The sequence below is a fragment of the Xyrauchen texanus genome, chromosome 49, assembly GCF_025860055.1.
Source record: "Xyrauchen texanus isolate HMW12.3.18 chromosome 49, RBS_HiC_50CHRs, whole genome shotgun sequence".
NCBI classification, from domain to species: Eukaryota; Metazoa; Chordata; class Actinopteri; order Cypriniformes; family Catostomidae; genus Xyrauchen; species Xyrauchen texanus.
Genome location: NC_068324.1, coordinates 22,905,855 through 22,923,971, shown reverse-complemented (window position 1 = coordinate 22,923,971; position 18,117 = coordinate 22,905,855). Strand labels below are relative to the sequence as shown.

Here is an 18,117-nt window from a genome sequence, read left to right as displayed (position 1 = left end):
CAGACGACACCACTGTCATCGGCCTCATCCGAGATGATGATGAGTCTGCATATAGAAAGGAGGTTGAACGGCTGGCTTTCTGGTGCAGTCAAAACAACCTGGAGCTGAACACGCTCAAAACAGTGGAGAAGATTGTGGACTTTAGGAGGAACACCCCATCATTTTCCCCCCTCACCATTCTAAACAGCACTGTGGCAGCAGTGGAGTCATTCAGGTTCCTGGGCACTACCATCTCACAGGACCTGAAGTGGGAGATACACATCGACTCCATTGTGAAAAAGGCCCAGCAGAGGTTGTACTTCCTTCGCCAACTGAGGAAGTTCAACCTGCCACCAGTGCTGCTGAAACAGTTCTACTCAGCAGTCATTGAGTCTGTCTTCTGCACTTCAATAACTGTCTGGTTTGGTGCAGCTACGAAATCAGACATCAGAAGACTACAAAGGACAGTTCGGTCTGCTGAGAGGATTATTAGTTGCCCCCTGCCCCCCCTTCAAGAACTATACACTTCCAGAGTGAGGAAAAAGGCTGGTAAAATCACTCTGGACACCACTCACCCTGCCCACTACCTTTTTGAACTGTTACCTTCTGGCCGGTGCTTCAGAGCTCTGAACACCAGAACCGTCAGACACAGGAACAGTTTTTTCCCTCAGGCCATCCATCTAATGAACAATTAAATTGCCCCATTGAGCAATAATGATGTGCAATACACAGTTTAATTTTAATTTTAATTTATATTATCCAACATATCCACTTCTGCCATTACTTACATTGCTCTGTACATAATATACTGTTTTTTGTTCTTTATATACAGATCGTATTAGATTTGCACTACGTGTGTGTATGTGGGTATGTATGAAGGTGACTGTATGTACGTATATGTATAATTATTTATATTGTGTTCTTTTTTTGTTTTTAATTACCTATGTCTTGCTGCTGTTTTTGGTATTGTTGTATTGTTGTAGACTGGAAGCTTCTGTCACCAAGACAAATTCCTTGTATGTGTAAGCATATTGGCAATAAAGCTGATTCTGATTCTGATTATAATAAAAGTCATGTCTAGGTTTGTCATTACTTGGTGTGAATAACTCTAGATGCTGTTTTTCTATCATTACCTCATGAAGAACTGCTCCCTCTTTGAATGAGCACTATGATGTTTATGGCTGCTTCTTAAAGCCTTTGACATCAACAGATGGCAGTGGGCTACATGCATGGAACGTTAGCTCAAAAACTTCCAGTGAAACGTCACTTGCTGTAGCGGCATATTTGAATTTTCTGATAGACAGTGTAAATAGCATGTAAGGCGATATCAATATTTTATTTTTTTTGGTAATAATTAGGCCTAACAGTTATTCACTTGTTTAAATAGATTATAAAAATAAGTGAACGAAATGAAAAACACGCATTGTGAGTGGACGACAGCTGAGCTCTGTTGCGTCCCTCAGTGTTCATCCTCAGCTAAATTCAATTCGGCTATAAGTTTTCACACTTTCCGCTCTGACGACCAACAACGGCACCCCATGGTGCTATAACCTTTGTTTCTCCCCTCTTTGCTGGCTCAGTAAGTGACAAGCAGATCTTTGCAGAGTCAGGAATACTTACATTACTTAGGCAGGATATGGCAATAATGGTGGACAGAGGCTTTATTAAGGATGACTGTGAGCCCTGTAAAGTGTACTGGCCTGCATTTCTTTCTGGGAGACCTCAGATGACAGCACACAAGGTCAGGGAGACACAGGCTATTGCACACCTGAGAGTGCATGTTGAGCACCTTATTCACTGTTTAAAGGAACACAAATACTTTGACACGGTTATCCCCCTAAATATGTTTGGTAACATTAACCAGCTCTATGTAGTTGCATGCCTTCTGTTAAATTACCATAGTGGCCCACTTGTAAAAGCTTTGTCTAAATAGATGCATCAAGACAGTGTGCAGTTCTGTTTAGTATTTATACTATTTTACTGTTGTTAGCTACTGCTTTTGTTCAATGGTACAGAATGGATTTACATCTCTACAACTTCATACAGGGATCTGTATTTTTCCCTCATTTTCAGTTTATGCTTCCAGTGAATAAACCTACAATTGTTTGTAACTGCCTTTTTTAAATGGCTCCCCAAAGCTATGTGTATTTTAATGTGGCCATTACAAACAGCATTTAAACAATACTATTTTTAGGTACTAATGAGATATAACCTCAAACACTCACATAAATAACATTTATAGGAAAATATGTAATTTAATAAATGAATAACATGTTCAACTACTTAAAATAATTTGTATACATGGTATACTAGAATTCTATTCTATTAGAATATATTTGTGGCAGATGACAATAGTGAGCACGTGAAAACTGCTCAGAAATGTAATGAAAACCAAACTATTTGAACTTGTAAAAAAACTGATTGAAAGTTAACCAGGGAAATCGACAAGCCAAAAGCATAGGTAACCTTTTGTTTGATTGTTTTTATGACTCTCCCATCTCTGAATATTCTTTGAATAAACAATTCAATAAATGCTATTCCCATTGTTGTTGTGGGTGGAGCAGTTTTCCTTGGCATTCCTTGGTAATTCTCATTCACACGCAGAACTGACATGTCTGGAAGGTCATAGGTCCGGTCACAGGCCCCGTTGTACAAGTTACTCCTGAAAATATACACAACTGAACAGTTAGACAAGCGTTTATGTACTGTTTATTATTATCATAAATTAATGCTTTTCATGTCAAATTCTACTTCATTGTTGTGTAGCTCTATGCTACAGGGATGTTGTGTGTGTATGTAATGAAGACTCAGGTTGGTTGGGATCCATCAGCGATTTATTAGACAAGGCAGCGTAAAATACAGGCGAATGTCAATGGCAGGCAAACAGGAATATCACAGATAGGCAGAATCGTAGTCAGACAGGCAAAGAATCAGGGCTGGCAGTAAATGTAAATAGTAGAGAAGCAGGTGTTAACTCAGTAAAGGCAGGCGGCAAACAGACGTAGAAGGAGTAATCAGGCAAGGGTCAAAACACAGAGAATCAGATATAACAGTAATAAACGCTCAGAAATGCAGCCGGAACAAAACAAGACTTCGCAGTGAATGAACGCTCAAACACAGTTTAAGTAGAGAGACAATAATGTGAGTCAGCTGGAGTGCAATCACGCCAGATATGTGGGTTTATGGGAAATGTAGTTTCAAAGTCAATACTCGGGTGAAACCGATCTCCGGTGGCCGGTTGAGGAGGCGGCGTTCATGACAGTGTATGGACATTCAGTTCAATTAGAGGTACATCTTAAGTCCAATAAAGACTACTCTAATAATACAAAGTACAATTTTACATTGTGTTGTAGAAATTTTCGATAATCAATGGTCAAAGACTCAGTCAGCGCACAGGAATGCCATCTGGTCGTCCGATCTGGAAGGAGAGAAAACATTGGGAAATTTATGTTTGAACAAGGGAGAGTATTTACGACTGAAAAGCAGAACAGAGACACCTCGGTCCAGGCTGAGTGGGGACCTCTGCCCTCTTCAGGTCAGAGGTCATGTAGTACAGGGGGGTACGTTTGGGCTGGTTAATAGTAAATCAGGCCTAGTAGCCTAGTCCCTGTATCAGAGGGAGAGAAGGGGGGAATAAGATCTGCTTCTGCCAGTTGACCTCGGGGGGGGGAGAAATGTATTAGAACGGCAGCCCTGCCTGATAAAAACTCTCTCTCATGACACAGACGAGTTGCTGTGTACTGACTGGGTCCTTCTTGCAAAAATAAATACTGTTTGAGTCTGAGTGTCTCTTACGCAGTGATAATGGTTGGTTGATAATTTTTTGCCACAACAGTTTGGTGTCAGAATAGTGGGATTCCTTGGAAGTGCCTTCTGGACCTGAGTGCGGACGGTGTTTGGCCACCTGGACTGAGAAGTTCCAGCTCTACCTCGTAAGTTTTAAGAGAGAGGGGCCGACCGCACCAGGGCCAGGAGAAACTCCACTGGAATCAAATGAAAACGAACCCATGGCAACCCAAATATCTCTGGTAAGGGACGACTAAATTATTTTCTTTTGGTATGAAAGTGAGTGAACCATATTGGCTGAGACTGTTTTTGTTTTGTTTTTTTTTGGTGTGGTCCGAGTACTGAGACCTACGAACAGGTCAGACCTAAGAACAGGTCAAGAGGTTTTCTAACAGAGACTGTGACCTACGAACAGGTCAAGAGGTTTCTAACGGAGACTGATTATAAAACGTACTGAGACCTACGAACAGGTCAGACCTACGAACAGGTCAAGAGGTTTTCTAACAGAGACTGTGACCTACGAACAGGTCAAGAGGTTTTTATAAGAAAATACTGAGCGCTGGAACGTACTCCAGAGCGAAGCACAAGCAAGTGCACCCTTAACTGATCTTGGGTTAAGAAATCAGATCTGTTGGAGACGTCCTACAGATTATAAGACGTGCGTCGAACAGGAACCCACAGAGAAACAGAAACAGCCAGTATGGGGAAATCTCAGAGCAAGCTTGCCAAATTTGATACACCGGGTTTTCTGTCAAATGAGAAAAAAAACTATAGGAGAATCAGTGGAACAGGGCAGCGGGGCACAAAAAGGTTGTTGTGGCTGTGTTCAACATGTGTGCAAAGAATGTGAACAGACAGTGGGCTGTTGCTTTAAGGAAGCAGATAGAAGAGAAGAAAAGCAAATGCAGAAAGAATTAGCATGTAGGGTTGAAAATGTGGAATGTAAAAATAAGATGTGTGAAAGATCTGTTTGTGTGTCAGCATCACCAGAACCGACTAATGAAAAGTATGTTTGTGTTTTCCCACATGCAACGACAATTGTGCCGGTGCCGCCGGCATACAATCATCACTATCCCGTGGCAGAGCTGAAAGCCCTGAAACTGAACCCTGACCTCGACTGCTCTCCGCCCAGAAGACAAGCACCACAAGCAGCTTCTCCCCTCTCTGACAGTGAAGAAGACCTGAATGAACTTTTTTCCTGTGACCTGAGATTGCACAAGCAGTGAAAGCAAGTTACATTGAGTGGAGCGGGCGATTGACCTCCACCCTGGCACACGCTGTACACGCAGAGCAACAGCTGCTGACAAAGAAAGACAAAGTCAAGGCGAAGGGAGAGAGAGATCTTCAGCTGGCGTCTAATGTCAGTACATCGAAACCACAGCAGAAGTGGGCCGACAGAAAGAAGAAAGGCTACGGAAACCAGCGAAGGTGGAGTTGCGGCTTGTGTAAGACTGACGACCATGCGTTCAGAGAATGTGCGAGATGCAAGCTGTGTAAGGAAGTGGGGCATTGGGCTGCAGACTGCCAACTGAAGAGAACGGCAGACTGAGGAAAGGAGCAGAGCAGCGAAGGTGGGGGCCGGAGACAGGGCGATCGGCTGCTGGCTACAAGACAGGGAAGTGAACATTTCTTTACCCACACACACACATACACTGATTACATACTGCTCTCTGCAATGAAGACAATGCTTGCAAATCTTTCAGTGTGACTGATGAAGTTTTATGTGGTAATGTTTCAGATGAATGTTTGAGAATGTGCAAAAGTTCAGGGTTTTTACAAATGCAGAGATATCAAGTGTTAGTTGATGGGACATTAGTAGATTTTTTTTGGGTAGATTCTGGGGCTGGCCATACTACGATACGACTATGTGACTTGCCATGTGTCCCAAAATTGACAGGTTCAGTGCATAAAGAGCACTTTGGCCTAGGGCCATTTGATTTCTGAAAAATTCACAGTGCCCTTAGAGTATGAGTCAAAGGAGAAGGGGAGAACATTTAAACATGCGTTTTTGTGTTCACCAGCTTGTCCGGTACCTCTAATGGCCAGAGATTTAATGTGTGAATTAAATTTGACCCTTACTTCCTTTGGAATTAGCATTTAAGAAGAACAACAAAATATGTTGTTCTAAATTTGAACCGCAGTGGGCTTATGAATGGTGTGTGAAAAATGATGATTGTGCAAAAATGATCTTGAAATTGGCAAAGGATCGAACAATGTCATTTAACACAGAAAATATGACGCCTGACCAGTTACATTGCACGTCACATGTCGTAATCGAACGAGAACCACAATATGAACAGGGGTGGTTTAACGGGGCAGAAAATGAGAGTGTGAAATTTTATAAGATTTTCTGGGCAGGAAATGTATGTGTGTGCTCTCAGCTTGACTGACAGAAAAACAAATGCAGTTCTATTTTGATAGCAGGGAACACTGAGGCACCCTAATCAGTGTTCAAGGCCAAAAGCAGATGTGAGCAGATTTGGGCCCCTTTGTGAGAGAATGCAATTAAAGCAACAGATTGGGCTAAATATGTGCAGAAGTGAAACACAGCAAAAGTATAGGAGCATTTATGTCAAAATGTGATTTTGAGATCGAGGTACAGAGAACTATAACTGCTATTATGGAGAGTGTGGTGGAGAAACATGGAAGGGGGCTCTGACAGAAGTACCTCCTAGGTTATGGGTTAAACACAAATATGATGTGGGTTTAATCAAAGGATGGGATAGTCAAACCAAAATCTGATTACAGACCATGTCAAGTGCAATGTCCCCTAAAAGGGGAGGCATTGCAGGGTATTATGCCAGTTTTTGACTCATTGTTGAAGGAGGGCATAATTATAACGTGTCATGATTCTCCAGTTAGCACTCCAATCTTCCCTGTGAAGAAAATAAGAGATAAGAATTCACCAACTGAATGGCGATTTGTGCAAGATCTTCAGGCCGTAAATTCAGCTGTCATTGCTAGGGCGGCACGTGTACCAAACCCTTACACAATTTTGTCACAAATTCCGCAAAATGCAATGTATTTTACTGTGGTAGATTTGGCTGATGCATTCTTTAGCGAGCCAGTGGACCAGGAGAGTCAGTTCTGGTTTGCGTTTGATTTTGACAATAAGGGTTATACGTTCACACGGTTGTGCCAGGGGTACACTGAATCCCCAACTATCTATAATGAAGCGCTTCGAAGAATCCTTGAACCCTTAACACTGACAGCTGTAACAGCTTTGTTGCAGTATGTGGATGATTTGTTGATCTGTGCATGTGATGAAGCTACGTGTGTGACGGACTCTGTGTCTCTCTCTTGAAGCACTTAGAACAGGAGGGACACAAAGTCAGTCTTTCGAAATTGCAGTTTGTGAAACAGGAAATAAAGTTTTTGGGAAAAGTTATCAGACCAAACAGTAAATCCATCTGTGACAAACGGGTACAGGCCATAAAAGATGTGCCAAAACCAATTACAAAAAAACATTTATTGTAATTTTTAGGACTGTGTGCTTATTGTCGTACATTTATTCCTAATTATGACATTCTTGAACAGCCTTTGCGAGCCCTGGTGACAGGGAAAGGGCTGAGGTCAGGTGACAAGCTTGTTTGGGCAAGCGAAGCCGAAGAGGCATTTGCTAACATGAAAGAGCAAATGGCTCTGGCTCCCACTTTGGGGCTGCCAGATGTAAACAAATGGTTTGTTCAGATGACTGATGAGAAAAAAGGGTTTATCACTTCTGTTCTTTTACAGACTCATGGAGACAGACTGCGACCGTTGGCGTATTTCTCAACCAAACTTGACACAGTTGCAGCAGGGTTGCCACACTGTTTGAGGGCTATGGCAGCTGCTGAACTGGCATCCAGGGAATTTGTGGGGTATTCTGATTTAACTTTGATGGTTCCACACGCAGTTTCCATGATTTTGCAAGAGCAGAGAACGTCACATTTATCCACAGCCCGATGGCTGAGGTACCACACAATTTTATTGGACATGCCAAACATAACTGTTAAAAGGTGCACAACTTTGAATCCTGCCACACTCCTCCCGACAGAGGAGGATGGCGAGGAGCATCATTGTTGTCCGACAGCGCTTCAACAGGTGTGCACACCGCTTCCAGATCTATTAGACACGCCATTAGACAATTGTGACAATATCCTCTTTGTGGATGGGTCGGCTTCCAAAGATCCACAAACAGGAAAGAATAAGGTTGGTTACGCGATAACCACTGAATTTGAGGTCGTGACATCTGGCAAACTGCCATCAAATTATTCAGCTCAGGAAGCTGAACTGGTTGCTTTAACAGAAGCATGTAAACTTATGAAAGACAAATGTGTGACAATTTACATAGATTCGCGTTATGCCTTTGGGGTAACACAAGATTTTGGTGCTTTATGGAAGCACAGAAAATGTCTGAAGTCAGATGGTCAACCAATATTAAATGCATCTCTTGTGTCTGAGCTTTTGGAGGCCATTCTTTTACCAGACAAGGTCGCGATTTTCAAATGAGCAGCGCACACTAATGATAACAGATCAGTATCAACAGGAAACGGACGAGCAGATGCGGCAGCGAAGGCCGAGGCAGCGATGGAGACAAAAGAAACTACGTGTTCTTTGATATCTGACAATAACCTCAACATTTCTTCTTGTTTACAGAGCATGCAAACTTTTTCCACAGGTAAGGAGAAAACCCGATGGAAGGCAGCTGGCTGTAGCTCTAAGGAGAATGTGTGGATGAGCTGTGATGGCATGCTTTGTTTACCCAAACACTTCTTTCCTCATTATGGAAAGTTGATACATGGGTTAAACCATGTATCAAAAGCGGGGATGGTTGCACAGATGAAAGAATTGTGGTTTACAAAGTGTTTCACGATATTTGCTGAACATATTTGCAAAAGAATGTGTTATTTGTAACACACATAATGTGGCAAGAGGGATAAAAACACCCATAGTATCTCAACCACCATCAGGGGGGCCTTTTGAGTATCTGATGATGGATTTCATCGAGTTAATCCCTTGTGGGAAACAGAAATACTGCCTGGTGATGGTTGACATGTGGTCCAAATGGGTTGAGGCCTTTCCAACCTCGAAACAAGACTCGGCAGCAGTAGCGAAGGCTCTTTTAACTGAGATTGTTCCGAGATGGGGAGTTCCAAGGAAAATCAGCTCGGACAATGGGACACACTTTGTCAATGAAGCAATAAAGCAGGTGGGTCAGTTTTTTTGGGAATTGACATGAGAACACAGTGCAGTTATTGAGAGGGAGAATCAAACAATCAGGAACAAATTGTGTTGTGCTGTTGTGTTGTGCAATTGTGTTGTGAGGAAACTGGGCTCACATGGGTTAAAGCACTCCCAATTGTGTTGATGTACATGAGAATGAGAAAAAGAGTCAAAACAAATTTAAGTCCATTTGAAATACTCTTTGGTAGACCACCATTCATGGGAATAGAAAGGGGTAGACAAGGGCTGCCATCAACAGATCTGTGTGAGAATGACATGTTGAATTATTGCAAAGAAATGTCTTGTCTGTTGTCCAATGTTTGTGTTCAGGTGAAAAGCTGCATAAGATCAGGCCTGGTAATTTTGTTGTGATTCGTGACAGGATGAGAAAGAGCTGGAAGGCGAAAAGTTGGCTGGCACCATTCCAAGTGCTACTAACGACTCACGCCAGTGAAGGTCGCAGAGAGAGCTACGTGGGGGTTCATGCCAACCATCGCAGGAGAATCAGCAACAGGAAGAGATTGTTCCGAGTGAATGTCAATAAACGCCGAAGTCAAGTCTGAACACCAAGTACCACTATCAGTGGAAGAGCAAGGCCAACCACAGAGGATAACACAGCCTGTGTGCAGATTGGACCCCATCGTGTGGTCACAAGCAGTAATCATTGTGAAGAGGTACGAACTGAAAATAATTCAAGAGTATTAACAACAGACCTCTGCATTTTAGCTGTGTGTGGTTAAGAGGAGCCAGATACGAGAGGAAGAGGTGGGCAGCTCTAGTTGTGGAAACAGCATCCGGCTGGGCACCGTTAATCAGCAAAACAGATAAGACTCTGAGCGCGTCAAAGACTGAACTCCTCCACTTGCATTCTGGTCACACAGCTGCAGTACTGATCTAGCAAACTAAAGAAATGGAGCGTCCAAGACCGTGGCACCCATTCAGAGTGCAGGGAATGTGTGGTCTGGTTAAGAGTATGTGCATAATGACTTTGCTTGCAGTGACAATTTGTATGATAATTCTGCACCTTACCGAGGGCCTGAGAGTGTTATTAACAGAAAACCAAACCAACTGGACTGAGACAACTGCTCCAAACGATACCATCTGACGGTTCAAGAGAAGCGCATTTATGTTCGCGGAGCCAACGCATGGCCTGGAAGGAGAAATCATCACGATTCAGGAAGGAACGAATGTGACTTTCAACTGCAACCTGTTCCAAAAGAACTGTCCGAACTGTGGGGGACGCAGCGAAGAGTATGCACCTTTCTATGTTTGCAGAGATCCATGCAAGTGGGGCGACGTGAAAGCGTACTACTACGACTACAAGAAGGGGAATGACGAAAGATTCAGAGTGCAAACGAACCACAGACTCAGCAGCAATAGGGATGGAATGTGAGTAGAGCTGAGACAAGTAAGAAATTCTGATCAAGGCAGGTACTACTGCGGACTGGATAGAGAAGGAACCGACTGGTATGAGACGATTGACATAATTACAGTTGAAGCAGCTCCAACAATGACGACAAGACCTTTTGAGGCACCTGAGCTCAAACGAGAGACAGAGGAAGAGATGGCTTGGGTAGGAAATGGAGACATAAGAAAAGGTCAAGCGAATCCTGAAGTGCAGAAGGCCATGATGAGTTGTCAAGGGAACAAAGCCTGTGCTCTGGCGATGTTGCAAAAGGAAGAACTGGAGATATCGACGTGCTGCTGGCTCTGTCTGCAAATGTCTCATGCTTGGAAAGCGGTCCCACTGACTGTAGAGACAGCAGAAGAAACAAAGTGTCTGATTCCACAGCAAATGACTGATGTGCTCAAAGCTGTCGGTGATCTGAAGAAAGGAAAGACACCAACGAGGCGACCCGCGGACAACTGTGACCATGTACAGCAGTATAACCACACTGATATGGCGATTCCACCTCTGAGAGTGACGGCGACACAGGGTGATGTATGCATTTGTCTGGACAATGGGAGACGGATTAAAACAGGTTGGTCCGATTGCAGGGTCAGAATCAATGTGAAGGACGGAACAACGGACAATTGTACAGCCGTCCTCAACGACAAAGATGTCAACTTCACATGCCCATTCAGCAAGCCACATGAAACCTCACCTGCAGCTGTGTGGGTGTGTGGCAGCAGGGCATTTCATCGGTTGCCAAAGAAATGGGCAGGGTGTTGTTATCCAGCGTTAATGAATGTGGGTACATCTGTGTATTTGCCAAACAGGGCACCCGGGGTGGGAAGGAAAAAAAGAAATGTTGAAATTTTGCCTGGGGTATTGCCAAAGCACTATGCGGGTATACATTATCCGATCCGTGGACGACGCCTGGAGCAAATGTGGGGTGGGCATTGTTCTTAGGGGTGGGTACAACAGTAACAATTAATAAGATAAATGGGCTAGCATGGACAGTATTAGCAATAGCTAATAGCACAGAAAATGCTTTGACAATGATAAATGATGAAATTAAACAGTTAAGAGATGCGGTCATTCAAAACAGGTTGGTTCTTGATATGTTAACTGCAGAGAAAGGGGGAGTTTGCAAAATGTTGGGAATGTCTTGTTGTTTCAATATTCCAGATTACAGTGACAACATCACGAATGTAATTGAACACATGAGAAAAGCCGTACAGGAGCCAGAACATATTGAGAGTGCATGGGTTACTTGGTTTATGAATCTCTGGGGAGGATGGGGGTATTGGCTGATTCAAACTGTGTTACCAATTGCGGTGATAGGACTGTTAATATTGTTATGTTTACCATGCATCATAACGTGTGTTTCCAGCTCAGTACAGAGACTGGTTAAAGCAGGGGTATCTGTCCAAATGGTAAAAATGACAGTATATCCAGAGGGTGACGAAAACAAATATGGTGATACGAGTAGCGAGAGCTACTGTGAAATGTGTTAAATTGTGAAATATGTTTTTCTTCCCCTGAGAATGTTTTGATCGGTAAAGAGGGTTATAAGCAGCTGTCATCCATGTTACGAGATAACGTACAAGGACAGGGTTTTGAAATTAGAGATTTTATTATACTTTATTCTTTGTATTTTTATAGCCTGCTGACATAACCAAAATGTTAAATTGATGTGTTTTTCCTACTTAATCTGTACACTATTTCTTGTTTATACTGAAGTGACTGAGGGTCTGATTTTATGTCAGACGTGCAGTAACGGTGTTTACTCATTTAGCCCGGCTTCAGATGAAGTCTTTACTTGCTTGCTAATACTTAGGGGACTATCCCCACAAAAAACAGCCTAAGCCTTTTATTTTTCCAAATGTTATTTCACAAATGTTTAAGAGAGTGATCATTTATGCGAAAATCAGAGATGAAGAGTGTAAGTGTGATGATATGACTTAAAATTTGTCTTATTGTTTATTATTGTGATTGAGTAATCTGAATGATAAAAAGCGGGGAATTGTTGTAGAAATTTTCGATAATCAATGGTCAAAGACTCAGTCAGCGCACAGGAATGCCATCTGGTCGTCCGATCTGGAAGGAGAGAAGACATTGGGAAATTTATGATTGAACAAGGGACAGTATTTACGACTGAAAAGCAGAACAGAGACACCTCGGTCCAGGCTGAGTGGGGACCTCTGCCCTCTTCAGGTCAGAGGTCATGTAGTACAGGGGGGTACGTTTGGGCTGGTTAATAGTAAATCAGGCCTAGTAGCCTAGTCCCTGTATCAGAGGGAGAGAAGGGGGGAGTAAGATCTGCTTCTGCCAGTTGACCTCGGGGGGGGAGAAATGTATAAGAACGGCAGCCCTGCCTGATAAAAACACTCTCTCATGACACAGACGAGTTGCTGTGTACTGACTGGGTCCTTCTTGCAAGAATAAATACTTTTAAAAGACTGGTTGAGTCTGAGTGTCTCTTACGCAGTGATAATGGTTGGTTGATAATTTTTTGCCACAACAATTGCAAGTACATATTTTAATTCATGTAGCAAACATACTGCCCATTTCTACAGATTACCTGATCCCTTCAGCCAATCTTCTCTCCTTGGGCCTAGCTGACTACACCAAAATCTAATTTGTTGGACCAGGCTTAAAGCCCTGTCAAGAAATGTTGTACAAGAACTTATTTACTATGTTTAGCTCATATGATCACATTTTCTTAAGGAACGATGCTGCATGGAGCCTTGAAAGTGTATGCAATTTACATGACATAACAATGAAGAAGTGAGACACATAACAATACATAATATGTTAATTGTGGTAGTGTTGAAAACATCACCTGGGTGCTAGGTTTGTGCCACTGCTGCTCAGACCCTGTGCCGCTGTGAGTAGGGGGGACAGCCGTTGCTCCTTCCTGGCTGTAATTTGAAGTCTGGTAGAGCAAAGCTGCAACATGATTGTATAGTGCAAGCCCTGCCACACATGAGCATTGACAGGCCAATAGCTCAACAGGTTTAGAGTCTTTGAGAACAACCTGTAAAAAATATAAAAATGATTATCAATTGATACAGTAGCTTATGTGTTTTGAGGTTCGGGTAATTCATTTTATTGAGAGTGGCTGAGATTACTGAAATACATATTTAATAACAGAACTATGGAGTCACAGTGTAGCTAGTGATGCGTTTTAAACATGCTTACTGTGTACAATGTCAAATGCTGGCAACCTACCTGCCTCTACTCTCTGGGAATTTGTACCTGTGTCCCCGGTGTCTACTACACAATAAACATAGAGTGTACTATGTACTGTTGAGTAAAATACTTTTTGAAACACACAGTGTAGGCCCTAGTTGGTGCACGGTTCGGTTGGTGCAACAGTAGGCTGGCGGGATTTAAATTGGACACCTCGCTTCTACGACACAACGTCGAGAGAGCGACAGACGGGGAACGTCTAGGTTACGGATGTAACCTCCGTTCCCTGATGGAGGGAATGAGACGTTGTGTCCTCATCGCTGAGCAGGACAATTTCCGGCTCCTCAGAAAAATCCTGAATGAATAGTATTTCCTCGCCTTTATACCCGTATGTCCGGGGGCGGGGTATGCAAATACTATTATCCAACTACTCTTTGGCCTTTTTTCATAGATCAGAGGCATATCAGGGAATGGAGGTTACATCGGTAACGTTTTGCTACAGCATTACTGTTGCTACAGCAATCCCTATTGTAACTTGTTATCCCTATTGTAATGTTATTTCTATCTCAGCTCTGTCCAAGAAAGAAATGCTGTGTGTGCATTATCAAACATCTGTTTCATATCAGCATGGAGTTGAGCTGAGCCCCCTCCTCACTCTGTCTGTGTGTGTGTATATTGTATTAGTGTGTATGGCAAACGGTCCGACAGGCTCTTCAGGACGGACGGAGTTTACCATATAGGTCTGATCGGCTCACAAGGAGCCTTTGCCATATGGAATTGTTATCTATGAGGTAATGTTTGCTCTGATTGGTTAGTGATGAGAACTCCCCTTTTTACTATTGTAGTATATCTTTGCATGCCACATATTGGAAAAGCTGAGCTGCGTATTTTGTTCGCTCCCCAACGTTGGATACAATGCTTTGTATTGATTCATTCACGACTCAATAAAAGACGGAGAGAAAAGGCACTGCTATCGTTTAGAAGACTTTTATTTCTAACAGTAACCATATAATAATATCTATGGTTAATTTTTAAGAGTTACATGTGTCTTATACTAACACATTTTTAAAAGTTAAAAAGAGCAGCCTAATACATTTCCAGTTTAGTCCCATAAATATCTAAAAATGTAAGTAATTTAAATTACTAATTTAATCCAATAGGTATAAATAGGTATCGAGGTATTGGTATCGGCGATACTGGCCTAAAAGTACTTGGTATCGGATCCAAAAGAAAATAAGTGGTGTTGTCCATCCCTAGTTAAAGGTGCTTTTTTTTGCGGCTATGGAGTGCTCTAAGAGTGTTGTAAAAATATCTGTTCGCAAAAATTCTTATTTACCATCATAAATTATAATTAAACATAAGTTAAAAAGCGGGAGAACTAAAAGGGAACTGAATCGGGTGGGGATGGTACTTTTCAGGAGGTTGGACTATCATTTGGAAGCATTTGATTGGGTGTCTTTCAGCCCGCCACACTTGTAGCTGTCCAATAAAATCATGTAATGGGTGTGGCACAAGAACACACGCCAACAGAGGGTGCGCATCGTCTCCATGTAAAATTAGCATAGAGGAGGGAATAAAAATTGTTCGGCGCTTATCTTATGGATCATTGTGAAATTTGCAGCAGTAAATATCATGCCTGAGCCAGCAAAGTCCTCACCGAAAAAGGGTTCTAAGAAGGCCGTCGCTAAAGCTGTCGGCAAGAGCGGGAAGAAACGCAAGAAGACCAGGAAGGAGAGTTACGCTATCTACGTGTACAAAGTCTTGAAGCAGGTTCATCCCGACACCGGTATCTCTTCGAAGGCCATGGGGATCAAGAACTCTTTCGTTAACGATATCTTTGAACGCATCGCCGGTGAAGCGTCTCGATTCGTTCATTACAACAAGCGATCCACCATCTCATCGAGAGAGACCGCTGTGCGTTTGCTGTTGCCCGGTGAACTGGCCAAACACGCCATGTCCGAGGGCACAAAAGCTGTCACCAAGTACACCAGCTCCACGTAAAGCGCCGCTGAAGCTTTCAGCTACCCTCAAAGGCTCTTTTAAGAGCCACCAATATTCTCTGTTAAAGAGCTTGTAATTAGCTTTGATCTACTTAATAGCTCACGTAATTCTATTTGTAATAATATTTGTGTTGTGCAAATTTGGTCCTGAGTTATCAATTACTTAATTTACAAATAAATCAAGAAAAATCTTCGGTTTAACTAATGCTTTGCATACTCTTACACATCAAGATGCTGCAATGCTAACGGAAGAGAAAGAGCCTCTTTTTCGATGGAACTTCTAGCATTGTAGACATTTAGTGAACTTAGAGGAGATTGACTGTCCTCCTGCAACAACACTGCTCCAGCGCAAAGCACAGGGGCGTTACAAAGCAGATCTTTCGAAATGCTCTGTTACATTCATCACTCCATGTGAAACTTTAATTTTTTTTTATTTGAGCATAAAGCATGGTATATTATACATTTATTGTTGATTTATAGAATAAATGTATTTTAATGAATGGTCGTCACAGAATTTAATGAAGTGTCGCCACTATGGTAATTCACAAATTTCACACACTTCAAAATAGAAGTAAAAAAAAAAACAGTAAAGCGCTAAAGAGTATTAATTTGTATAAAGCCTTTAATATCCCATTTTGAATCTTAATGTTATATGCATTGCCATCCATAGTTCAGCGGCCCTGTAACAGACAGAGGGGGAGTGTTTTGGGTTTTAGAGGGAAGTGCAGTGATTGGTTAGAATGTTTTGCAGACTATAGCCAATAGGCGACTGACAGGCTCATTTAAAAATGTTGACGTTCACATGACTTTATATTATTTCTGTTTGGTATATTTGTATTAGTTCTACATCCTGACCAATAATGAGTGGCAGAGGTAAAACTGGTGGCAAAGCAAGAGCGAAAGCCAAGACTCGTTCATCCAGGGCAGGACTGCAGTTCCCCGTCGGCCGTGTGCACAGGCTGCTCCGCAAAGGCAACTATGCAGAGCGCGTTGGTGCAGGTGCTCCAGTTTATCTGGCCGCTGTGCTCGAGTATCTCACGGCTGAGAAATCACCATTATTAATCATTTACCTATAAATTTGTAGCCTATATATAATAGGTTAACATGCATGAACATATACTTTAAGAAAATAAATAAAACTACATTTATTTAGAAGTGTGGAGAGAGGATTTGTGTAGTATTTGTTCACGCGCATACATGCTCATACAACAAAAGACGTTGAGCGGGAAAACAAAATGCCGCCGCATGTTTGAATGGACCTGCTGCGCAGTCATTGGTGAACTACCATCCGTTAATGTCCACATCAGCCAATCACATGCCACTACACCCTCCCCCATCTGAGCGCGTGTACTTAATAGGGATTAATCGTGCAGCCTTGAGCATTTGGTTATATTTTCTGTATTGAACTTAGGTGAGAATCTCGTTGTCATGGCGAGAACCAAGCAGACTGCCCGCAAGTCCACTGGCAGCAAAGCCCCGAGGAAACAGCTCGCTACTAAAGCCGCCCGGAAGAGCGCTCCAGCCACCGGCAGAGTCAAGAAGCCTCATCGGTACAGGCCCGTAACTGTGGCGCTGAGAGAGATCCGCCGTTATCAGAAGTCCACTGAGCTGCCAGGAGAAACTATTGAAGTTTTATAATAGAGTGTGGGAGGAGGCAAAAATGCCACAAAGCTGGAAAGAAAGCAGTAATTATTCTAATAAGGAAGCCTAGAAAAGATGCAAGTAGACCTGGGAACTATAGGCCAATAGCAGCAGTGCATCACATGCAGTGCATCCGGAAAGTATTCACATCTTTGCAAATGTATTTAAAATAAAAAACGAAAAAAATCACATGTACACAAGTATTCACAGCCTTTGCCATGACACTCAAAATTTAGCTCAGGTGCATCATGTTTCCACTGATCAGCCTTAAGATATTTCTACAGCTTGATTGGAGTCCACCTGTGGTAAATTCAGTTGATTGGACATGATTTGAAAAGGCACACACCTGTCTATATAAGGTCCCACAGTTAACAGTGCATGTCAGAGCACAAACCAAGCCATGAAGTCCAAGGAATTGTCTGTACACTGCCGAAACAGGATTGTATCGAGGCACAGATCTGGGGAAGGGTACAGAAAAATGTCTGCAGCATTGAATATCCCAATGTGCATAGTGGCCTCCGTCATCTGTAAATGGAAGAAGTTTGGAACCACCAGGACTCTTCCTATTGCTGGCCGCCTGGCCAAACTGAGCACTCGGGCGAGAAGGGCCTTAGTCAGGGAGGTGACCAAGAACCCGATGGTCAATTGGATGGCAAGTGTCATGTTTGGAGGAAACCAGGCATCACCTGGCCAATACCATACCTACAGTGAAGCATGGAGGTGGCAACATCATGCTGTGGGGAGGTTTTTCAGCGGCAGGAACTGGGAGACTAGTCAGGATCGAGGGAAAGATGAATGCAGCAATGAACAGCGACATCCTTGATGAAATCCGGCTCCAGAGCACTCTGGACCTCAGACTGGGGCGAAGGTTCATCTTCGAACAGGACAACGACCCCAAGCACACAGCCAAGATAACAAAGGAGTGGC

The 18,117-nt window shown here is 42.8% G+C and overlaps 1 long non-coding RNA gene across 1 annotated transcript in view; it reads right to left on the bottom strand.

The window, feature by feature from the left end:
• Window positions 1–634: 634 nt before the first annotated feature.
• LOC127640316 (uncharacterized) overlaps window positions 635–18,117 on the bottom strand; it is a 32,734-nt gene continuing 15,251 nt past the window's right edge. Inside the window, exons 3-4 of the long non-coding RNA XR_007970085.1 lie at window positions 13,200–13,394; window positions 635–3,397 (exon numbers count right to left, since the gene is read on the bottom strand). This is a non-coding gene — a long non-coding RNA (uncharacterized LOC127640316). The remainder of the gene's footprint in view (window positions 3,398–13,199; window positions 13,395–18,117) is intronic.